Raw genomic sequence first — 20,051 nt, forward strand, 5'->3', positions numbered from 1 at the left:
GGAAACAAATCACTACTAGTTGTAATTGGCTACTGGATTCCAGCCTGGCTACATGGAAAGCACTACTGCCCTACTTCTGTGACTGAAGATACAGTTTAAAGGAAACCTGAACTGGAAAGACTGTGGGAGGTGCTTTTGAAGAGTAGCCTTTGAATTTGCTAGTTGGTTGGTTTTGTCCATCTCTGTGTTCTTGAGAGGACAAAGCCCAGGGTTATCCTCGTTAGTATAGTGGTCAGTATCCCCGCTTGTCACGCGGGAGACCGGGGTTCAATTCCCCGACGGGGAGGCAGCTTTTGCTTCTTAAACTTTGTTTATCTCCATGTGTCTAGCCTAGGAATAACGTTTGTTCAGCCCTTTCACTAACATTTTCCAGCCCCCTTGCTGGTGGTGGAGACTCACAGTGCCATGGCCGGTTAGCTCAGTTGGTTAGAGCGTGGTGCTAATAACGCCAAGGTCGCGGGTTCGATCCCCGTACGGGCCACAGGTGTGCGCTTAGACTTTTCACTCTGCCTTTCTGGGCACTGTGAAAGCAGTCGTTGCTTCTGCACTGGAGATCACTGACCCTCTTTCCATCAGTTGACTCTGCTAAAGGCAGCGAGCCCTCTGTACACCCAGGACTGTTGTCATGGTTTCAAGGAGATGAAATCGCACTCCCCCCTCATTGGAAATGTCCTTTTACATGGCATGCAAAAACAGTTACCTACTTTGCATACAACTTTGCCAACTGCTTTTTCTTTCCCAGCAATACTGCTGCTCTCCTTTCAGCTGTATGGAAATACCGTTGCTTGTCTTTTGCACCTAACACAAAATTGAAACACAATCTATTTCACAGAATAACCTCTACCCAAAAGCAAAACCAAACAAACCCTAGAGGCCACATTCAGGACAGAATGTGGCCTCGGTGACCGTTAGGAAAGGTAGTGAGCAAAAAGATCATTTCAGGATTTATGGAAACAAATCACTACTAGTTGTAATTGGCTACTGGATTCCAGCCTGGCTACATGGAAAGCACTACTGCCCTACTTCTGTGACTGAAGATACAGTTTAAAGGAAACCTGAACTGGAAAGACTGTGGGAGGTGCTTTTGAAGAGTAGCCTTTGAATTTGTTAGTTGGTTGGTTTTGTCCATCTCTGTGTTCTTGAGAGGACAAAGCCCAGGGTTATCCTCGTTAGTATAGTGGTCAGTATCCCCGCCTGTCACGCGGGAGACCGGGGTTCAATTCCCCGACGGGGAGGCAGCTTTTGCTTCTTAAACTTTGTTTATCTCCATGTGTCTAGCCTAGGAATAACGTTTGTTCAGCCCTTTCACTAACATTTTCCAGCCCCCTTGCTGGTGGTGGAGACTCACAGTGCCATGGCCGGTTAGCTCAGTTGGTTAGAGCGTGGTGCTAATAACGCCAAGGTCGCGGGTTTGATCCCCGTACGGGCCACAGGTGTGCGCTTAGACTTTTCACTCTGCCTGTCTGGGCACTGTGAAAGCAGTCGTTGCTTCTGCACTGGAGATCACTGACCCTCTTTCCATCAGTTGACTCTGCTAAAGGCAGCGAGCCCTCTGTACACCCAGGACTGTTGTCATGGTTTCAAGGAGATGAAATCGCACTCCCCCCTCATTGGAAATGTCCTTTTACATGGCATGCAAAAACAGTTACCTACTTTGCATACAACTTTGCCAACTGCTTTTTCTTTCCCAGCAATACTGCTGCTCTCCTTTCAGCTGTATGGAAATACCGTTGCTTGTCTTTTGCGCCTAACACAAAATTGAAACACAATCTATTTCACAGAATAACCTCTACCCAAAAGCAAAACCAAACAAACCCTAGAGGCCACATTCAGGACAGAATGTGGCCTCGGTGACCGTTAGGAAAGGTAGTGAGCAAAAAGATCATTTCAGGATTTATGGAAACAAATCACTACTAGTTGTAATTGGCTACTGGATTCCAGCCTGGCTACATGGAAAGCACTACTGCCCTACTTCTGTGACTGAAGATACAGTTTAAAGGAAACCTGAACTGGAAAGACTGTGGGAGGTGCTTTTGAAGAGTAGCCTTTGAATTTGCTAGTTGGTTGGTTTTGTCCATCTCTGTGTTCTTGAGAGGACAAAGCCCAGGGTTATCCTCGTTAGTATAGTGGTCAGTATCCCTGGCTGTCACGCGGGAGACCGGGGTTCAATTCCCCGACGGGGAGGCAGCTTTTGCTTCTTAAACTATGTTTATCTCCATGTGTCTAGCCTAGGAATAACGTTTGTTCAGCCCTTTCACTAACATTTTCCAGCCCCCTTGCTGGTGGTGGAGACTCACAGTGCCATGGCCGGTTAGCTCAGTTGGTTAGAGCGTGGTGCTAATAACGCCAAGGTCGCGGGTTCGATCCCCGTACGGGCCACAGGTGTGCGCTTAGACTTTTCACTCTGCCTGTCTGGGCACTGTGAAAGCAGTCGTTGCTTCTGCACTGGAGATCACTGACCCTCTTTCCATCAGTTGACTCTGCTAAAGGCAGCGAGCCCTCTGTACACCCAGGACTGTTGTCATGGTTTCAAGGAGATTAAATCGCACTCCCCCCTCATTGGAAATGTCCTTTTACATGGCATGCAAAAACAGTTACCTACTTTGCATACAACTTTGCCAACTGCTTTTTCTTTCCCAGCAATACTGCTGCTCTCCTTTCAGCTGTATGGAAATACCGTTGCTTGTCTTTTGCACCTAACACAAAATTGAAACACAATCTATTTCACAGAATAACCTCTACCCAAAAGCAAAACCAAACAAACCCTAGAGGCCACATTCAGGACAGAATGTGGCCTCGGTGACCGTTAGGAAAGGTAGTGAGCAAAAAGATCATTTCAGGATTTATGGAAACAAATCACTACTAGTTGTAATTGGCTACTGGATTCCAGCCTGGCTACATGGAAAGCACTACTGCCCTACTTCTGTGACTGAAGATACAGTTTAAAGGAAACCTGAACTGGAAAGACTGTGGGAGGTGCTTTTGAAGAGTAGCCTTTGAATTTGCTAGTTGGTTGGTTTTGTCCATCTCTGTGTTCTTGAGAGGACAAAGCCCAGGGTTATCCTCGTTAGTATAGTGGTCAGTATCCCCGCCTGTCACGCGGGAGACCGGGGTTCAATTCCCCGACGGGGAGGCAGCTTTTGCTTCTTAAACTTTGTTTATCTCCATGTGTCTAGCCTAGGAATAACGTTTGTTCAGCCCTTTCACTAACATTTTCCAGCCCCCTTGCTGGTGGTGGAGACTCACAGTGCCATGGCCGGTTAGCTCAGTTGGTTAGAGCGTGGTGCTAATAACGCCAAGGTCGCGGGTTCGATCCCCGTACGGGCCACAGGTGTGCGCTTAGACTTTTCACTCTGCCTGTCTGGGCACTGTGAAAGCAGTCGTTGCTTCTGCACTGGAGATCACTGACCCTCTTTCCATCAGTTGACTCTGCTAAAGGCAGCGAGCCCTCTGTACACCCAGGACTGTTGTCATGGTTTCAAGGAGATGAAATCGCACTCCCCCCTCATTGGAAATGTCCTTTTACATGGCATGCAAAAACAGTTACCTACTTTGCATACAACTTTGCCAACTGCTTTTTCTTTCCCAGCAATACTGCTGCTCTCCTTTCAGCTGTATGGAAATACCGTTGCTTGTCTTTTGCGCCTAACACAAAATTGAAACACAATCTATTTCACAGAATAACCTCTACCCAAAAGCAAAACCAAACAAACCCTAGAGGCCACATTCAGGACAGAATGTGGCCTCGGTGACCGTTAGGAAAGGTAGTGAGCAAAAAGATCATTTCAAGATTTATGGAAACAAATCACTACTAGTTGTAATTGGCTACTGGATTCCAGCCTGGCTACATGGAAAGCACTACTGCCCTACTTCTGTGACTGAAGATACAGTTTAAAGGAAACCTGAACTGGAAAGACTGTGGGAGGTGCTTTTGAAGAGTAGCCTTTGAATTTGCTAGTTGGTTGGTTTTGTCCATCTCTGTGTTCTTGAGAGGACAAAGCCCAGGGTTATCCTCGTTAGTATAGTGGTCAGTATCCCCGCCTGTCACGCGGGAGACCGGGGTTCAATTCCCCGACGGGGAGGCAGCTTTTGCTTCTTAAACTTTGTTTATCTCCATGTGTCTAGCCTAGGAATAACGTTTGTTCAGCCCTTTCACTAACATTTTCCAGCCCCCTTGCTGGTGGTGGAGACTCACAGTGCCATGGCCGGTTAGCTCAGTTGGTTAGAGCGTGGTGCTAATAATGCCAAGGTCGCGGGTTCGATCCCCGTACGGGCTACAGGTGTGCGCTTAGACTTTTCACTCTGCCTGTCTGGGCACTGTGAAAGCAGTCGTTGCTTCTGCACTGGAGATCACTGACCCTCTTTCCATCAGTTGACTCTGCTAAAGGCAGCGAGCCCTCTGTACACCCAGGACTGTTGTCATGGTTTCAAGGAGATGAAATCGCACTCCCCCCTCATTGGAAATGTCCTTTTACATGGCATGCAAAAACAGTTACCTACTTTGCATACAACTTTGCCAACTGCTTTTTCTTTCCCAGCAATACTGCTGCTCTCCTTTCAGCTGTATGGAAATACCGTTGCTTGTCTTTTGCACCTAACACAAAATTGAAACACAATCTATTTCACAGAATAACCTCTACCCAAAAGCAAAACCAAACAAACCCTAGAGGCCACATTCAGGACAGAATGTGGCCTCGGTGACCGTTAGGAAAGGTAGTGAGCAAAAAGATCATTTCAGGATTTATGGAATCAAATCACTACTAGTTGTAATTGGCTACTGGATTCCAGCCTGGCTACATGGAAAGCACTACTGCCCTACTTCTGTGACTGAAGATACAGTTTAAAGGAAACCTGAACTGGAAAGACTGTGGGAGGTGCTTTTGAAGAGTAGCCTTTGAATTTGCTAGTTGGTTGGTTTTGTCCATCTCTGTGTTCTTGAGAGGACAAAGCCCAGGGTTATCCTCGTTAGTATAGTGGTCAGTATCCCCGCCTGTCACGCGGGAGACCGGGGTTCAATTCCCCGACGGGGAGGCAGCTTTTGCTTCTTAAACTTTGTTTATCTCCATGTGTCTAGCCTAGGAATAACGTTTGTTCAGCCCTTTCACTAACATTTTCCAGCCCCCTTGCTGGTGGTGGAGACTCACAGTGCCATGGCCGGTTAGCTCAGTTGGTTAGAGCGTGGTGCTAATAACGCCAAGGTCGCGGGTTCGATCCCCGTACGGGCCACAGGTGTGCGCTTAGAATTTTCACTCTGCCTGTCTGGGCACTGTGAAAGCAGTCGTTGCTTCTGCACTGGAGATCACTGACCCTCTTTCCATCAGTTGACTCTGCTAAAGGCAGCGAGCCCTCTGTACACCCAGGACTGTTGTCATGGTTTCAAGGAGATGAAATCGCACTCCCCCCTCATTGGAAATGTCCTTTTACATGGCATGCAAAAACAGTTACCTACTTTGCATACAACTTTGCCAACTGCTTTTTCTTTCCCAGCAATACTGCTGCTCTCCTTTCAGCTGTATGGAAATACCGTTGCTTGTCTTTTGCACCTAACACAAAATTGAAACACAATCTATTTCACAGAATAACCTCTACCCAAAAGCAAAACCAAACAAACCCTAGAGGCCACATTCAGGACAGAATGTGGCCTCGGTGACCGTTAGGAAAGGTAGTGAGCAAAAAGATCATTTCAGGATTTATGGAAACAAATCACTACTAGTTGTAATTGGCTACTGGATTCCAGCCTGGCTACATGGAAAGCACTACTGCCCTACTTCTGTGACTGAAGATACAGTTTAAAGGAAACCTGAACTGGAAAGACTGTGGGAGGTGCTTTTGAAGAGTAGCCTTTGAATTTGCTAGTTGGTTGGTTTTGTCCATCTCTGTGTTCTTGAGAGGACAAAGCCCAGGGTTATCCTCGTTAGTATAGTGGTCAGTATCCCCGCCTGTCACGTGGGAGACCGGGGTTCAATTCCCCGACGGGGAGGCAGCTTTTGCTTCTTAAACTTTGTTTATCTCCATGTGTCTAGCCTAGGAATAACATTTGTTCAGCCCTTTCACTAACATTTTCCAGCCCCCTTGCTGGTGGTGGAGACTCACAGTGCCATGGCCGGTTAGCTCAGTTGGTTAGAGCGTGGTGCTAATAACGCCAAGGTCGCGGGTTCGATCCCCGTACGGGCCACAGGTGTGCGCTTAGACTTTTCACTCTGCCTGTCTGGGCACTGTGAAAGCAGTCGTTGCTTCTGCACTGGAGATCACTGACCCTCTTTCCATCAGTTGACTCTGCTAAAGGCAGCGAGCCCTCTGTACACCCAGGACTGTTGTCATGGTTTCAAGGAGATGAAATCGCACTCCCCCCTCATTGGAAATGTCCTTTTACATGGCATGCAAAAACAGTTACCTACTTTGCATACAACTTTGCCAACTGCTTTTTCTTTCCCAGCAATACTGCTGCTCTCCTTTCAGCTGTATGGAAATACCGTTGCTTGTCTTTTGCGCCTAACACAAAATTGAAACACAATCTATTTCACAGAATAACCTCTACCCAAAAGCAAAACCAAACAAACCCTAGAGGCCACATTCAGGACAGAATGTGGCCTCGGTGACCGTTAGGAAAGGTAGTGAGCAAAAAGATCATTTCAGGATTTATGGAAACAAATCACTACTAGTTGTAATTGGCTACTGGATTCCAGCCTGGCTACATGGAAAGCACTACTGCCCTACTTCTGTGACTGAAGATACAGTTTAAAGGAAACCTGAACTGGAAAGACTGTGGGAGGTGCTTTTGAAGAGTAGCCTTTGAATTTGCTAGTTGGTTGGTTTTGTCCATCTCTGTGTTCTTGAGAGGACAAAGCCCAGGGTTATCCTCGTTAGTATAGTGGTCAGTATCCCCGCCTGTCACGCGGGAGACCGGGGTTCAATTCCCCGACGGGGAGGCAGCTTTTGCTTCTTAAACTTTGTTTATCTCCATGTGTCTAGCCTAGGAATAACGTTTGTTCAGCCCTTTCACTAACATTTTCCAGCCCCCTTGCTGGTGGTGGAGACTCACAGTGCCATGGCCGGTTAGCTCAGTTGGTTAGAGCGTGGTGCTAATAACGCCAAGGTCGCGGGTTCGATCCCCGTACGGGCCACAGGTGTGCGCTTAGACTTTTCACTCTGCCTGTCTGGGCACTGTGAAAGCAGTCGTTGCTTCTGCACTGGAGATCACTGACCCTCTTTCCATCAGTTGACTCTGCTAAAGGCAGTGAGCCCTCTGTACACCCAGGACGGTTGTCATGGTTTCAAGGAGATGAAATCGCACTCCCCCCTCATTGGAAATGTCCTTTTACATGGCATGCAAAAACAGTTACCTACTTTGCATACAACTTTGCCAACTGCTTTTTCTTTCCCAGCAATACTGCTGCTCTCCTTTCAGCTGTATGGAAATACCGTTGCTTGTCTTTTGCACCTAACACAAAATTGAAACACAATCTATTTCACAGAATAACCTCTACCCAAAAGCAAAACCAAACAAACCCTAGAGGCCACATTCAGGACAGAATGTGGCCTCGGTGACCGTTAGGAAAGGTAGTGAGCAAAAAGATCATTTCAGGATTTATGGAAACAAATCACTACTAGTTGTAATTGGCTACTGGATTCCAGCCTGGCTACATGGAAAGCACTACTGCCCTACTTCTGTGACTGAAGATACAGTTTAAAGTAAACCTGAACTGGAAAGACTGTGGGAGGTGCTTTTGAAGAGTAGCCTTTGAATTTGCTAGTTGGTTGGTTTTGTCCATCTCTGTGTTCTTCAGAGCACAAAGCCCAGGGTTATCCTCGTTAGTATAGTGGTCAGTATCCCTGCCTGTCACGCGGGAGACCGGGGTTCAATTCCCCGACGGGGAGGCAGCTTTTGCTTCTTAAACTTTGTTCATCTCCATGTGTCTAGCCTAGGAATAACGTTTGTTCAGCCCTTTCACTAACATTTTCCAGCCCCCTTGCTGGTGGTGGAGACTCACAGTGCCATGGCCGGTTAGCTCAGTTGGTTAGAGCGTGGTGCTAATAACGCCAAGGTCGCGGGTTCGATCCCCGTACGGGCCACAGGTGTGCGCTTAGACTTTTCACTCTGCCTGTCTGGGCACTGTGAAAGCAGTCGTTGCTTCTGCACTGGAGATCACTGACCCTCTTTCCATCAGTTGACTCTGCTAAAGGCAGCGAGCCCTCTGTACACCCAGGACTGTTGTCATGGTTTCAAGGAGATGAAATCGCACTCCCCCCTCATTGGAAATGTCCTTTTACATGGCATGCAAAAACAGTTACCTACTTTGCATACAACTTTGCCAACTGCTTTTTCTTTCCCAGCAATACTGCTGCTCTCCTTTCAGCTGTATGGAAATACCGTTGCTTGTCTTTTGCACCTAACACAAAATTGAAACACAATCTATTTCACAGAATAACCTCTACCCAAAAGCAAAACCAAACAAACCCTAGAGGCCACATTCAGGACAGAATGTGGCCTCGGTGACCGTTAGGAAAGGTAGTGAGCAAAAAGATCATTTCAGGATTTATGGAAACAAATCACTACTAGTTGTAATTGGCTACTGGATTCCAGCCTGGCTACATGGAAAGCAATACTGCCCTACTTCTGTGACTGAAGATACAGTTTAAAGGAAACCTGAACTGGAAAGACTGTGGGAGGTGCTTTTGAAGAGTAGCCTTTGAATTTGCTAGTTGGTTGGTTTTGTCCATCTCTGTGTTCTTGAGAGGACAAAGCCCAGGGTTATCCTTGTTAGTATAGTGGTCAGTATCCCCGCCTGTCACGCGGGAGACTGGGGTTCAATTCTCCGACGGGGAGGCAGCTTTTGCTTCTTAAACTTTGTTTATCTCCATGTGTCTAGCCTAGGAATAACGTTTGTTCAGCCCTTTCACTAACATTTTCCAGCCCCCTTGCTGGTGGTGGAGACTCACAGTGCCATGGTCGGTTAGCTCAGTTGGTTAGAGCGTGGTGCTAATAACGCCAAGGTCGCGGGTTCGATCCCCGTACGGGCCACAGGTGTGCGCTTAGACTTTTCACTCTGCCTGTCTGGGCACTGTGAAAGCAGTCGTTGCTTCTGCACTGGAGATCACTGACCCTCTTTCCATCAGTTGACTCTGCTAAAGGCAGCGAGCCCTCTGTACACCCAGGACTGTTGTCATGGTTTCAAGGAGATTAAATCGCACTCCCCCCTCATTGGAAATGTCCTTTTACATGGCATGCAAAAACAGTTACCTACTTTGCATACAACTTTGCCAACTGCTTTTTCTTTCCCAGCAATACTGCTGCTCTCCTTTCAGCTGTATGGAAATACCGTTGCTTGTCTTTTGCACCTAACACAAAATTGAAACACAATCTATTTCACAGAATAACCTCTACCCAAAAGCAAAACCAAACAAACCCTAGAGGCCACATTCAGGACAGAATGTGGCCTCGGTGACCGTTAGGAAAGGTAGTGAGCAAAAAGATCATTTCAGGATTTATGGAAACAAATCACTACTAGTTGTAATTGGCTACTGGATTCCAGCCTGGCTACATGGAAAGCACTACTGCCCTACTTCTGTGACTGAAGATACAGTTTAAAGGAAACCTGAACTGGAAAGACTGTGGGAGGTGCTTTTGAAGAGTAGCCTTTGAATTTGCTAGTTGGTTGGTTTTGTCCATCTCTGTGTTCTTGAGAGGACAAAGCCCAGGGTTATCCTCGTTAGTATAGTGGTCAGTATCCCCGCCTGTCACGCGGGAGACCGGGGTTCAATTCCCCGACGGGGAGGCAGCTTTTGCTTCTTAAACTTTGTTTATCTCCATGTGTCTAGCCTAGGAATAACGTTTGTTCAGCCCTTTCACTAACATTTTCCAGCCCCCTTGCTGGTGGTGGAGACTCACAGTGCCATGGCCGGTTAGCTCAGTTGGTTAGAGCGTGGTGCTAATAACGCCAAGGTTGCGGGTTCGATCCCCGTACGGGCCACAGGTGTGCGCTTAGACTTTTCACTCTGCCTGTCTGGGCACTGTGAAAGCAGTCGTTGCTTCTGCACTGGAGATCACTGACCCTCTTTCCATCAGTTGACTCTGCTAAAGGCAGCGAGCCCTCTGTACACCCAGGACTGTTGTCATGGTTTCAAGGAGATGAAATCGCACTCCCCCCTCATTGGAAATGTCCTTTTACATGGCATGCAAAAACAGTTACCTACTTTGCATACAACTTTGCCAACTGCTTTTTCTTTCCCAGCAATACTGCTGCTCTCCTTTCAGCTGTATGGAAATACCGTTGCTTGTCTTTTGCGCCTAACACAAAATTGAAACACAATCTATTTCACAGAATAACCTCTACCCAAAAGCAAAACCAAACAAACCCTAGAGGCCACATTCAGGACAGAATGTGGCCTCGGTGACCGTTAGGAAAGGTAGTGAGCAAAAAGATCATTTCAAGATTTATGGAAACAAATCACTACTAGTTGTAATTGGCTACTGGATTCCAGCCTGGCTACATGGAAAGCACTACTGCCCTACTTCTGTGACTGAAGATACAGTTTAAAGGAAACCTGAACTGGAAAGACTGTGGGAGGTGCTTTTGAAGAGTAGCCTTTGAATTTGCTAGTTGGTTGGTTTTGTCCATCTCCGTGTTCTTGAGAGGACAAAGCCCAGGGTTATCCTCGTTAGTATAGTGGTCAGTATCCCCGCCTGTCACGCGGGAGACCGGGGTTCAATTCCCCGACGGGGAGGCAGCTTTTGCTTCTTAAACTTTGTTTATCTCCATGTGTCTAGCCTAGGAATAACGTTTGTTCAGCCCTTTCACTAACATTTTCCAGCCCCCTTGCTGGTGGTGGAGACTCACAGTGCCATGGCCGGTTAGCTCAGTTGGTTAGAGCGTGGTGCTAATAACGCCAAGGTCGCGGGTTCGATCCCCGTACGGGCCACAGGTGTGCGCTTAGACTTTTCACTCTGCCTGTCTGGGCACTGTGAAAGCAGTCGTTGCTTCTGCATTTGAGATCACTGACCCTCTTTCCATCAGTTGACTCTGCTAAAGGCAGCGAGCCCTCTGTACACCCAGGACTGTTGTCATGGTTTCAAGGAGATTAAATCGCACTCCCCCCTCATTGGAAATGTCCTTTTACATGGCCTGCAAAAACAGTTACCTACTTTGCATACAACTTTGCCAACTGCTTTTTCTTTCCCAGCAATACTGCTGCTCTCCTTTCAGCTGTATGGAAATACCGTTGCTTGTCTTTTGCACCTAACACAAAATTGAAACACAATCTATTTCACAGAATAACCTCTACCCAAAAGCAAAACCAAACAAACCCTAGAGGCCACATTCAGTACAGAATGTGGCCTCGGTGACCGTTAGGAAAGGTAGTGAGCAAAAAGATCATTTCAGGATTTATGGAAACAAATCACTACTAGTTGTAATTGGCTACTGGATTCCAGCCTGGCTACATGGAAAGCACTACTGCCCTACTTCTGTGACTGAAGATACAGTTTAAAGGAAACCTGAACTGGAAAGACTGTGGGAGGTGCTTTTGAAGAGTAGCCTTTGAATTTGCTAGTTGGTTGGTTTGGTCCATCTCTGTGTTCTTGAGAGGACAAAGCCCAGGGTTATCCTCGTTAGTATAGTGGTCAGTATCCCCGCCTGTCACGCGGGAGACCGGGGTTCAATTCCCCGACGGGGAGGCAGCTTTTGCTTCTTAAACTTTGTTTATCTCCATGTGTCTAGCCTAGGAATAATGTTTGTTCAGCCCTTTCACTAACATTTTCCAGCCCCCTTGCTGGTGGTGGAGACTCGCAGTGCCATGGCCGGTTAGCTCAGTTGGTTAGAGCGTGGTGCTAATAACGCCAAGGTCGCGGGTTCGATCCCTGTACGGGCCACAGGTGTGCGCTTAGACTTTTCACTCTGCCTGTCTGGGCACTGTGAAAGCAGTCGTTGCTTCTGCACTGGAGATCACTGACCCTCTTTCCATCAGTTGACTCTGCTAAAGGCAGCGAGCCCTCTGTACACCCAGGACTGTTGTCATGGTTTCAAGGAGATTAAATCGCACTCCCCCCTCATTGGAAATGTCCTTTTACATGGCATGCAAAAACAGTTACCTACTTTGCATACAACTTTGCCAACTGCTTTTTCTTTCCCAGCAATACTGCTGCTCTCCTTTCAGCTGTATGGAAATACCGTTGCTTGTCTTTTGCACCTAACACAAAATTGAAACACAATCTATTTCACAGAATAACCTCTACCCAAAAGCAAAACCAAACAAACCCTAGAGGCCACATTCAGGACAGAATGTGGCCTCGGTGACCGTTAGGAAAGGTAGTGAGCAAAAAGATCATTTCAGGATTTATGGAAACAAATCACTACTAGTTGTAATTGGCTACTGGATTCCAGCCTGGCTACATGGAAAGCACTACTGCCCTACTTCTGTGACTGAAGATACAGTTTAAAGGAAACCTGAACTGGAAAGACTGTGGGAGGTGCTTTTGAAGAGTAGCCTTTGAATTTGCTAGTTGGTTGGTTTTGTCCATCTCTGTGTTCTTGAGAGGACAAAGCCCAAGGTTATCCTCGTTAGTATAGTGGTCAGTATCCCCGCCTGTCACGTGGGAGACCGGGGTTCAATTCCCCGACGGGGAGGCAGCTTTTGCTTCTTAAACTTTGTTTATCTCCATGTGTCTAGCCTAGGAATAACGTTTGTTCAGCCCTTTCACTAACATTTTCCAGCCCCCTTGCTGGTGGTGGAGACTCACAGTGCCATGGCCGGTTAGCTCAGTTGGTTAGAGCGTGGTGCTAATAACGCCAAGGTTGCGGGTTCAATCCCCGTACGGGCCACAGGTGTGCGCTTAGACTTTTCACTCTGCCTGTTTTGGCACTGTGAAAGCAGTCGTTGCTTCTGCACTGGAGATCACTGACCCTCTTTCCATCAGTTGACTCTGCTAAAGGCAGCGAGCCCTCTGTACACCCAGGACTGTTGTCATGGTTTCAAGGAGATGAAATCGCACTCCCCCCTCATTGGAAATGTCCTTTTACATGGCATGCAAAAACAGTTACCTACTTTGCATACAACTTTGCCAACTGCTTTTTCTTTCCCAGCAATACTGCTGCTCTCCTTTCAGCTGTATGGAAATACCGTTGCTTGTCTTTTGCGCCTAACACAAAATTGAAACACAATCTATTTCACAGAATAACCTCTACCCAAAAGCAAAACCAAACAAACCCTAGAGGCCACATTCAGGACAGAATGTGGCCTCGGTGACCGTTAGGAAAGGTAGTGAGCAAAAAGATCATTTCAAGATTTATGGAAACAAATCACTACTAGTTGTAATTGGCTACTGGATTCCAGCCTGGCTACATGGAAAGCACTACTGCCCTACTTCTGTGACTGAAGATACAGTTTAAAGGAAACCTGAACTGGAAAGACTGTGGGAGGTGCTTTTGAAGAGTAGCCTTTGAATTTGCTAGTTGGTTGGTTTTGTCCATCTCTGTGTTCTTGAGAGGACAAAGCCCAGGGTTATCCTCGTTAGTATAGTGGTCAGTATCCCCGCCTGTCACGCGGGAGACCGGGGTTCAATTCCCCGACGGGGAGGCAGCTTTTGCTTCTTAAACTTTGTTTATCTCCATGTGTCTAGCCTAGGAATAACGTTTGTTCAGCCCTTTCACTAACATTTTCCAGCCCCCTTGCTGGTGGTGGAGACTCACAGTGCCATGGCCGGTTAGCTCAGTTGGTTAGAGCGTGGTGCTAATAATGCCAAGGTCGCGGGTTTGATCCCCGTATGGGCCACAGGTGTGCGCTTAGACTTTTCACTCTGCCTGTCTGGGCACTGTGAAAGCAGTCGTTGCTTCTGCACTGGAGATCACTGACCCTCTTTCCATCAGTTGACTCTGCTAAAGGCAGCGAGCCCTCTGTACACCCAGGACTGTTGTCATGGTTTCAAGGAGATGAAATCGCACTCCCCCCTCATTGGAAATGTCCTTTTACATGGCATGCAAAAACAGTTACCTACTTTGCATACAACTTTGCCAACTGCTTTTTCTTTCCCAGCAATACTGCTGCTCTCCTTTCAGCTGTATGGAAATACCGTTGCTTGTCTTTTGCACCTAACACAAAATTGAAACACAATCTATTTCACAGAATAACCTCTACCCAAAAGCAAAACCAAACAAACCCTAGAGGCCACATTCAGGACAGAATGTGGCCTCGGTGACCGTTAGGAAAGGTAGTGAGCAAAAAGATCATTTCAGGATTTATGGAAACAAATCACTACTAGTTGTAATTGGCTACTGGATTCCAGCCTGGCTACATGGAAAGCACTACTGCCCTACTTCTGTGACTGAAGATACAGTTTAAAGGAAACCTGAACTGGAAAGACTGTGGGAGGTGCTTTTGAAGAGTAGCCTTTGAATTTGCTAGTTGGTTGGTTTTGTCCATCTCTGTGTTCTTGAGAGGACAAAGCCCAGGGTTATCCTCGTTAGTATAGTGGTCAGTATCCCCGCCTGTCACGCGGGAGACCGGGGTTCAATTCCCCGACGGGGAGGCAGCTTTTGCTTCTTAAACTTTGTTTATCTCCATGTGTCTAGCCTAGGAATAACGTTTGTTCAGCCCTTTCACTAACATTTTCCAGCCCCCTTGCTGGTGGTGGAGACTCACAGTGCCATGGCCGGTTAGCTCAGTTGGTTAGAGCGTGGTGCTAATAACGCCAAGGTCGCGGGTTCGATCCCCGTACGGGCCACAGGTGTGCGCTTAGACTTTTTACTCTGCCTGTCTGGGCACTGTGAAAGCAGTCGTTGCTTCTGCACTGGAGATCACTGACCCTCTTTCCATCAGTTGACTCTGCTAAAGGCAGCGAGCCCTCTGTACACCCAGGACTGTTGTCATGGTTTCAAGGAGATGAAATCGCACTCCCCCCTCATTGGAAATGTCCTTTTACATGGCATGCAAAAACAGTTACCTACTTTGCATACAACTTTGCCAACTGCTTTTTCTTTCCCAGCAATACTGCTGCTCTCCTTTCAGCTGTATGGAAATACCGTTGCTTGTCTTTTGCGCCTAACACAAAATTGAAACACAATCTATTTCACAGAATAACCTCTACCCAAAAGCAAAACCAAACAAACCCTAGAGGCCACATTCAGGACAGAATGTGGCCTCGGTGACCGTTAGGAAAGGTAGTGAGCAAAAAGATCATTTCAGGATTTATGGAAACAAATCACTACTAGTTGTAATTGGCTACTGGATTCCAGCCTGGCTACATGGAAAGCACTACTGCCCTACTTCTGTGACTGAAGATACAGTTTAAAGGAAACCTGAACTGGAAAGACTGTGGGAGGTGCTTTTGAAGAGTAGCCTTTGAATTTGCTAGTTGGTTGGTTTTGTCCATCTCTGTGTTCTTGAGAGGACAAAGCCCAGGGTTATCCTCGTTAGTATAGTGGTCAGTATCCCCGCCTGTCACGCGGGAGACCGGGGTTCAATTCCCCGACGGGGAGGCAGCTTTTGCTTTTTAAACTTTGTTTATCTCCATGTGTCTAGCCTAGGAATAACGTTTGTTCAGCCCTTTCACTAACATTTTCCAGCCCCCTTGCTGGTGGTGGAGACTCACAGTGCCATGGCCGGTTAGCTCAGTTGGTTAGAGCGTGGTGCTAATAACGTCAAGGTCGTGGGTTCGATCCCCGTACGGGCCACAGGTGTGCGCTTAGACTTTTCACTCTGCCTGTCTGGGCACTGTGAAAGCAGTCGTTGCTTCTGCACTGGAGATCACTGACCCTCTTTCCATCAGTTGACTCTGCTAAAGGCAGCGAGCCCTCTGTACACCCAGGACGGTTGTCATGGTTTCAAGGAGATGAAATCGCACTCCCCCCTCATTGGAAATGTCCTTTTACATGGCATGCAAAAACAGTTACCTACTTTGCATACAACTTTGCCAACTGCTTTTTCTTTCCCAGCAATACTGCTGCTCTCCTTTCAGCTGTATGGAAATACCGTTGCTTGTCTTTTGCACCTAACACAAAATTGAAACACAATCTATTTCACAGAATAACCTCTACCCAAAAGCAAAACCAAACAAACCCTAGAGGCCACATTCAGGACAGAATGTGGCCTCGGTGACCGTTAGGAAAGGTAGTGAGCAAAAAGATCATTTCAGGATTTATGGAAACAAATCACTACTAGTTGTAATTGGCTACTGGATTCCAGCCTGGCTACATGGAAAGCACTACTGCCCTACTTCTGTGACTGAAGATACAGTTTAAAGGAAACCTGAACTGGAAAGACTGTGGGAGGTGCTTTTGAAGAGTAGCCTTTGAATTTGCTAGTTGGTTGGTTTTGTCCATCTCTGTGTTCTTGAGAGGACAAAGCCCAAGGTTATCCTCGTTAGTATAGTGGTCAGTATCCCCGCCTGTCACGCGGGAGACCGGGGTTCAATTCCCCGACGGGGAGGCAGCTTTTGCTTCTTAAACTTTGTTTATCTCCATGTGTCTAGCCTAGGAATAACGTTTGTTCAGCCCTTTCACTAACATTTTCCAGCCCCCTTGCTGGTGGTGGAGACTCACAGTGCCATGGCCGGTTAGCTCAGTTGGTTAGAGCGTGGTGCTAATAATGCCAAGGTTGCGGGTTCGATCCCCGTACGGGCCACAGGTGTGCGCTTAGACATTTCACTCTGCCTGTCTGGGCACTGTGAAAGCAGTCGTTGCTTCTGCACTGGAGATCACTGACCCTCTTTCCATCAGTTGACTCTGCTAAAGGCAGCGAGCCCTCTGTACACCCAGGACTGTTGTCATGGTTTCAAGGAGATGAAATCGCACTCCCCCCTCATTGGAAATGTCCTTTTACATGGCATGCAAAAACAGTTACCTACTTTGCATACAACTTTGCCAACTGCTTTTTCTTTCCCAGCAATACTGCTGCTCTCCTTTCAGCTGTATGGAAATACCGTTGCTTGTCTTTTGCGCCTAACACAAAATTGAAACACAATCTATTTCACAGAATAACCTCTACCCAAAAGCAAAACCAAACAAACCCTAGAGGCCACATTCAGGACAGAATGTGGCCTCGGTGACCGTTAGGAAAGGTAGTGAGCAAAAAGATCATTTCAAGATTTATGGAAACAAATCACTACTAGTTGTAATTGGCTACTGGATTCCAGCCTGGCTACATGGAAAGCACTACTGCCCTACTTCTGTGACTGAAGATACAGTTTAAAGGAAACCTGAACTGGAAAGACTGTGGGAGGTGCTTTTGAAGAGTAGCCTTTGAATTTGCTAGTTGGTTGGTTTTGTCCATCTCTGTGTTCTTGAGAGGACAAAGCCCAGGGTTATCCTCGTTAGTATAGTGGTCAGTATCCCCGCCTGTCACGCGGGAGACCGGGGTTCAATTCCCCGACGGGGAGGCAGCTTTTGCTTCTTAAACTTTGTTTATCTCCATGTGTCTAGCCTAGGAATAACGTTTGTTCAGCCCTTTCACTAACATTTTCCAGCCCCCTTGCTGGTGGTGGAGACTCACAGTGCCATGGCCGGTTAGCTCAGTTGGTTAGAGCGTGGTGCTAATAACGCCAAGGTCGCGGGTTCGATCCCCGTACGGGCCACAGGTGTGCGCTTAGACTTTTCACTCTGCCTGTCTGGGCACTGTGAAAGCAGTCGTTGCTTCTGCACTGGAGATCACTGACCCTCTTTCCATCAGTTGACTCTGCTAAAGGCAGCGAGCCCTCTGTACACCCAGGACTGTTGTCATGGTTTCAAGGAGATGAAATCGCACTCCCCCCTCATTGGAAATGTCCTTTTACATGGCATGCAAAAACAGTTACCTACTTTGCATACAACTTTGCCAACTGCTTTTTCTTTCCCAGCAATACTGCTGCTCTCCTTTCAGCTGTATGGAAATACCGTTGCTTGTCTTTTGCACCTAACACAAAATTGAAACACAATCTATTTCACAGAATAACCTCTACCCAAAAGCAAAACCAAACAAACCCTAGAGGCCACATTCAGGACAGAATGTGGCCTCGGTGACCGTTAGGAAAGGTAGTGAGCAAAAAGATCATTTCAGGATTTATGGAAACAAATCACTACTAGTTGTAATTGGCTACTGGATTCCAGCCTGGCTACATGGAAAGCACTACTGCCCTACTTCTGTGACTGAAGATACAGTTTAAAGGAAACCTGAACTGGAAAGACTGTGGGAGGTGCTTTTGAAGAGTAGCCTTTGAATTTGCTAGTTGGTTGGTTTTGTCCATCTCTGTGTTCTTGAGAGGACAAAGCCCAGGGTTATCCTCGTTAGTATAGTGGTCAGTATCCCCGCCTGTCACGCGGGAGACCGGGGTTCAATTCCCCGACGGGGAGGCAGCTTTTGCTTCTTAAACTTTGTTTATCTCCATGTGTCTAGCCTAGGAATAACGTTTGTTCAGCCCTTTCACTAACATTTTCCAGCCCCCTTGCTGGTGGTGGAGACTCAGAATGCCATGGCCGGTTAGCTCAGTTGGTTAGAGCGTGGTGCTAATAACGCCAAGGTCGTGGGTTCGATCCCCGTACGGGCCACAGGTGTGCGCTTAGACTTTTCACTCTGCCTGTCTGGGCACTGTGAAAGCAGTCGTTGCTTCTGCACTGGAGATCACTGACCCTCTTTCCATCAGTTGACTCTGCTAAAGGCAGCGAGCCCTCTGTACACCCAGGACGGTTGTCATGGTTTCAAGGAGATGAAATCACACTCCCCCCTCATTGGAAATGTCCTTTTACATGGCATGCAAAAACAGTTACCTACTTTGCATACAACTTTGCCAACTGCTTTTTCTTTCCCAGCAATACTGCTGCTCTCCTTTCAGCTGTATGGAAATACCGTTGCTTGTCTTTTGCACCTAACACAAAATTGAAACACAATCTATTTCACAGAATAACCTCTACCCAAAAGCAAAACCAAACAAACCCTAGAGGCCACATTCAGGACAGAATGTGGCCTCGGTGACCGTTAGGAAAGGTAGTGAGCAAAAAGATCATTTCAGGATTTATGGAAACAAATCACTACTAGTTGTAATTGGCTACTGGATTCCAGCCTGGCTACATGGAAAGCACTACTGCCCTACTTCTGTGACTGAAGATACAGTTTAAAGGAAACCTGAACTGGAAAGACTGTGGGAGGTGCTTTTGAAGAGTAGCCTTTGAATTTGCTAGTTGGTTGGTTTTGTCCATCTCTGTGTTCTTGAGAGGACAAAGCCCAGGGTTATCCTCGTTAGTATAGTGGTCAGTATCCCCGCCTGTCACGCGGGAGACCGGGGTTCAATTCCCCGACGGGGAGGCAGCTTTTGCTTCTTAAACTTTGTTTATCTCCATGTGTCTAGCCTAGGAATAACGTTTGTTCAGCCCTTTCACTAACATTTTCCAGCCCCCTTGCTGGTGGTGGAGACTCACAGTGCCATGGCCGGTTAGCTCAGTTGGTTAGAGCGTGGTGCTAATAACGCCAAGGTCGCGGGTTCGATCCCCGTACGGGCCACAGGTGTGCGCTTAGACTTTTCACTCTGCCTGTCTGGGCACTGTGAAAGCAGTCGTTGCTTCTGCACTGGAGATCACTGACCCTCTTTCCATCAGTTGACTCTGCTAAAGGCAGCGAGCCCTCTGTACACCCAGGACTGTTGTCATGGTTTCAAGGAGATTAAATCGCACTCCCCCCTCATTGGAAATGTCCTTTTACATGGCATGCAAAAACAGTTACCTACTTTGCATACAACTTTGCCAACTGCTTTTTCTTTCCCAGCAATACTGCTGCTCTCCTTTCAGCTGTATGGAAATACCGTTGCTTGTCTTTTGCACCTAACACAAAATTGAAACACAATCTATTTCACAGAATAACCTCTACCCAAAAGCAAAACCAAACAAACCCTAGAGGCCACATTCAGGACAGAATGTGGCCTCGGTGACCGTTAGGAAAGGTAGTGAGCAAAAAGATCATTTCAGGATTTATGGAAACAAATCACTACTAGTTGTAATTGGCTACTGGATTCCAGCCTGGCTACATGGAAAGCACTACTGCCCTACTTCTGTGACTGAAGATACAGTTTAAAGGAAACCTGAACTGGAAAGACT

General features: G+C 47.1%; 40 non-coding genes across 40 annotated transcripts; all 40 read left to right on the top strand.

Moving 5' to 3' along the window:
• Positions 1-214: 214 nt before the first annotated feature.
• Positions 215-286, top strand: TRNAD-GUC (transfer RNA aspartic acid (anticodon GUC)). Its single transcript has one exon. It is a non-coding gene; the product is annotated as a tRNA-Asp (tRNA).
• A 121-nt stretch (positions 287-407) lies between these two features.
• TRNAI-AAU (transfer RNA isoleucine (anticodon AAU)) lies at positions 408-481 on the top strand. Its single transcript has one exon. It is a non-coding gene; the product is annotated as a tRNA-Ile (tRNA).
• A 682-nt stretch (positions 482-1,163) lies between these two features.
• On the top strand, positions 1,164-1,235 carry TRNAD-GUC (transfer RNA aspartic acid (anticodon GUC)). The gene has a single exon. It is a non-coding gene; the product is annotated as a tRNA-Asp (tRNA).
• A 121-nt stretch (positions 1,236-1,356) lies between these two features.
• On the top strand, positions 1,357-1,430 carry TRNAI-AAU (transfer RNA isoleucine (anticodon AAU)). Its single transcript has one exon. It is a non-coding gene; the product is annotated as a tRNA-Ile (tRNA).
• Positions 1,431-2,305: 875 nt separating this feature from the next.
• TRNAI-AAU (transfer RNA isoleucine (anticodon AAU)) lies at positions 2,306-2,379 on the top strand. Its single transcript has one exon. It is a non-coding gene; the product is annotated as a tRNA-Ile (tRNA).
• Positions 2,380-3,061: 682 nt separating this feature from the next.
• Positions 3,062-3,133, top strand: TRNAD-GUC (transfer RNA aspartic acid (anticodon GUC)). Its single transcript has one exon. It is a non-coding gene; the product is annotated as a tRNA-Asp (tRNA).
• A 121-nt stretch (positions 3,134-3,254) lies between these two features.
• TRNAI-AAU (transfer RNA isoleucine (anticodon AAU)) lies at positions 3,255-3,328 on the top strand. Its single transcript has one exon. It is a non-coding gene; the product is annotated as a tRNA-Ile (tRNA).
• Positions 3,329-4,010: 682 nt separating this feature from the next.
• On the top strand, positions 4,011-4,082 carry TRNAD-GUC (transfer RNA aspartic acid (anticodon GUC)). The gene has a single exon. It is a non-coding gene; the product is annotated as a tRNA-Asp (tRNA).
• Positions 4,083-4,203: 121 nt separating this feature from the next.
• TRNAI-AAU (transfer RNA isoleucine (anticodon AAU)) lies at positions 4,204-4,277 on the top strand. The gene has a single exon. It is a non-coding gene; the product is annotated as a tRNA-Ile (tRNA).
• Positions 4,278-4,959: 682 nt separating this feature from the next.
• Positions 4,960-5,031, top strand: TRNAD-GUC (transfer RNA aspartic acid (anticodon GUC)). The gene has a single exon. It is a non-coding gene; the product is annotated as a tRNA-Asp (tRNA).
• Positions 5,032-5,152: 121 nt separating this feature from the next.
• Positions 5,153-5,226, top strand: TRNAI-AAU (transfer RNA isoleucine (anticodon AAU)). The gene has a single exon. It is a non-coding gene; the product is annotated as a tRNA-Ile (tRNA).
• A 682-nt stretch (positions 5,227-5,908) lies between these two features.
• Positions 5,909-5,980, top strand: TRNAD-GUC (transfer RNA aspartic acid (anticodon GUC)). The gene has a single exon. It is a non-coding gene; the product is annotated as a tRNA-Asp (tRNA).
• Positions 5,981-6,101: 121 nt separating this feature from the next.
• TRNAI-AAU (transfer RNA isoleucine (anticodon AAU)) lies at positions 6,102-6,175 on the top strand. Its single transcript has one exon. It is a non-coding gene; the product is annotated as a tRNA-Ile (tRNA).
• Positions 6,176-6,857: 682 nt separating this feature from the next.
• TRNAD-GUC (transfer RNA aspartic acid (anticodon GUC)) lies at positions 6,858-6,929 on the top strand. The gene has a single exon. It is a non-coding gene; the product is annotated as a tRNA-Asp (tRNA).
• Positions 6,930-7,050: 121 nt separating this feature from the next.
• Positions 7,051-7,124, top strand: TRNAI-AAU (transfer RNA isoleucine (anticodon AAU)). The gene has a single exon. It is a non-coding gene; the product is annotated as a tRNA-Ile (tRNA).
• Positions 7,125-7,806: 682 nt separating this feature from the next.
• On the top strand, positions 7,807-7,878 carry TRNAD-GUC (transfer RNA aspartic acid (anticodon GUC)). The gene has a single exon. It is a non-coding gene; the product is annotated as a tRNA-Asp (tRNA).
• Positions 7,879-7,999: 121 nt separating this feature from the next.
• On the top strand, positions 8,000-8,073 carry TRNAI-AAU (transfer RNA isoleucine (anticodon AAU)). The gene has a single exon. It is a non-coding gene; the product is annotated as a tRNA-Ile (tRNA).
• Positions 8,074-8,948: 875 nt separating this feature from the next.
• Positions 8,949-9,022, top strand: TRNAI-AAU (transfer RNA isoleucine (anticodon AAU)). Its single transcript has one exon. It is a non-coding gene; the product is annotated as a tRNA-Ile (tRNA).
• Positions 9,023-9,704: 682 nt separating this feature from the next.
• TRNAD-GUC (transfer RNA aspartic acid (anticodon GUC)) lies at positions 9,705-9,776 on the top strand. The gene has a single exon. It is a non-coding gene; the product is annotated as a tRNA-Asp (tRNA).
• Positions 9,777-9,897: 121 nt separating this feature from the next.
• TRNAI-AAU (transfer RNA isoleucine (anticodon AAU)) lies at positions 9,898-9,971 on the top strand. The gene has a single exon. It is a non-coding gene; the product is annotated as a tRNA-Ile (tRNA).
• Positions 9,972-10,653: 682 nt separating this feature from the next.
• On the top strand, positions 10,654-10,725 carry TRNAD-GUC (transfer RNA aspartic acid (anticodon GUC)). The gene has a single exon. It is a non-coding gene; the product is annotated as a tRNA-Asp (tRNA).
• Positions 10,726-10,846: 121 nt separating this feature from the next.
• Positions 10,847-10,920, top strand: TRNAI-AAU (transfer RNA isoleucine (anticodon AAU)). Its single transcript has one exon. It is a non-coding gene; the product is annotated as a tRNA-Ile (tRNA).
• A 682-nt stretch (positions 10,921-11,602) lies between these two features.
• Positions 11,603-11,674, top strand: TRNAD-GUC (transfer RNA aspartic acid (anticodon GUC)). Its single transcript has one exon. It is a non-coding gene; the product is annotated as a tRNA-Asp (tRNA).
• Positions 11,675-11,795: 121 nt separating this feature from the next.
• Positions 11,796-11,869, top strand: TRNAI-AAU (transfer RNA isoleucine (anticodon AAU)). Its single transcript has one exon. It is a non-coding gene; the product is annotated as a tRNA-Ile (tRNA).
• Positions 11,870-12,551: 682 nt separating this feature from the next.
• TRNAD-GUC (transfer RNA aspartic acid (anticodon GUC)) lies at positions 12,552-12,623 on the top strand. The gene has a single exon. It is a non-coding gene; the product is annotated as a tRNA-Asp (tRNA).
• A 121-nt stretch (positions 12,624-12,744) lies between these two features.
• Positions 12,745-12,818, top strand: TRNAI-AAU (transfer RNA isoleucine (anticodon AAU)). Its single transcript has one exon. It is a non-coding gene; the product is annotated as a tRNA-Ile (tRNA).
• Positions 12,819-13,500: 682 nt separating this feature from the next.
• TRNAD-GUC (transfer RNA aspartic acid (anticodon GUC)) lies at positions 13,501-13,572 on the top strand. The gene has a single exon. It is a non-coding gene; the product is annotated as a tRNA-Asp (tRNA).
• A 121-nt stretch (positions 13,573-13,693) lies between these two features.
• Positions 13,694-13,767, top strand: TRNAI-AAU (transfer RNA isoleucine (anticodon AAU)). The gene has a single exon. It is a non-coding gene; the product is annotated as a tRNA-Ile (tRNA).
• A 682-nt stretch (positions 13,768-14,449) lies between these two features.
• Positions 14,450-14,521, top strand: TRNAD-GUC (transfer RNA aspartic acid (anticodon GUC)). Its single transcript has one exon. It is a non-coding gene; the product is annotated as a tRNA-Asp (tRNA).
• Positions 14,522-14,642: 121 nt separating this feature from the next.
• TRNAI-AAU (transfer RNA isoleucine (anticodon AAU)) lies at positions 14,643-14,716 on the top strand. The gene has a single exon. It is a non-coding gene; the product is annotated as a tRNA-Ile (tRNA).
• A 682-nt stretch (positions 14,717-15,398) lies between these two features.
• On the top strand, positions 15,399-15,470 carry TRNAD-GUC (transfer RNA aspartic acid (anticodon GUC)). Its single transcript has one exon. It is a non-coding gene; the product is annotated as a tRNA-Asp (tRNA).
• Positions 15,471-15,591: 121 nt separating this feature from the next.
• TRNAI-AAU (transfer RNA isoleucine (anticodon AAU)) lies at positions 15,592-15,665 on the top strand. Its single transcript has one exon. It is a non-coding gene; the product is annotated as a tRNA-Ile (tRNA).
• A 682-nt stretch (positions 15,666-16,347) lies between these two features.
• Positions 16,348-16,419, top strand: TRNAD-GUC (transfer RNA aspartic acid (anticodon GUC)). The gene has a single exon. It is a non-coding gene; the product is annotated as a tRNA-Asp (tRNA).
• A 121-nt stretch (positions 16,420-16,540) lies between these two features.
• On the top strand, positions 16,541-16,614 carry TRNAI-AAU (transfer RNA isoleucine (anticodon AAU)). Its single transcript has one exon. It is a non-coding gene; the product is annotated as a tRNA-Ile (tRNA).
• A 682-nt stretch (positions 16,615-17,296) lies between these two features.
• TRNAD-GUC (transfer RNA aspartic acid (anticodon GUC)) lies at positions 17,297-17,368 on the top strand. The gene has a single exon. It is a non-coding gene; the product is annotated as a tRNA-Asp (tRNA).
• Positions 17,369-17,489: 121 nt separating this feature from the next.
• On the top strand, positions 17,490-17,563 carry TRNAI-AAU (transfer RNA isoleucine (anticodon AAU)). Its single transcript has one exon. It is a non-coding gene; the product is annotated as a tRNA-Ile (tRNA).
• A 682-nt stretch (positions 17,564-18,245) lies between these two features.
• On the top strand, positions 18,246-18,317 carry TRNAD-GUC (transfer RNA aspartic acid (anticodon GUC)). The gene has a single exon. It is a non-coding gene; the product is annotated as a tRNA-Asp (tRNA).
• A 121-nt stretch (positions 18,318-18,438) lies between these two features.
• TRNAI-AAU (transfer RNA isoleucine (anticodon AAU)) lies at positions 18,439-18,512 on the top strand. Its single transcript has one exon. It is a non-coding gene; the product is annotated as a tRNA-Ile (tRNA).
• Positions 18,513-19,194: 682 nt separating this feature from the next.
• Positions 19,195-19,266, top strand: TRNAD-GUC (transfer RNA aspartic acid (anticodon GUC)). Its single transcript has one exon. It is a non-coding gene; the product is annotated as a tRNA-Asp (tRNA).
• Positions 19,267-19,387: 121 nt separating this feature from the next.
• TRNAI-AAU (transfer RNA isoleucine (anticodon AAU)) lies at positions 19,388-19,461 on the top strand. The gene has a single exon. It is a non-coding gene; the product is annotated as a tRNA-Ile (tRNA).
• The last annotated feature ends 590 nt before the right edge of the window (positions 19,462-20,051 follow it).

The sequence above is a fragment of the Hyperolius riggenbachi genome, chromosome 2 (assembly GCF_040937935.1).
Source record: "Hyperolius riggenbachi isolate aHypRig1 chromosome 2, aHypRig1.pri, whole genome shotgun sequence".
Classification (NCBI taxonomy): domain Eukaryota; kingdom Metazoa; phylum Chordata; class Amphibia; order Anura; family Hyperoliidae; genus Hyperolius; species Hyperolius riggenbachi.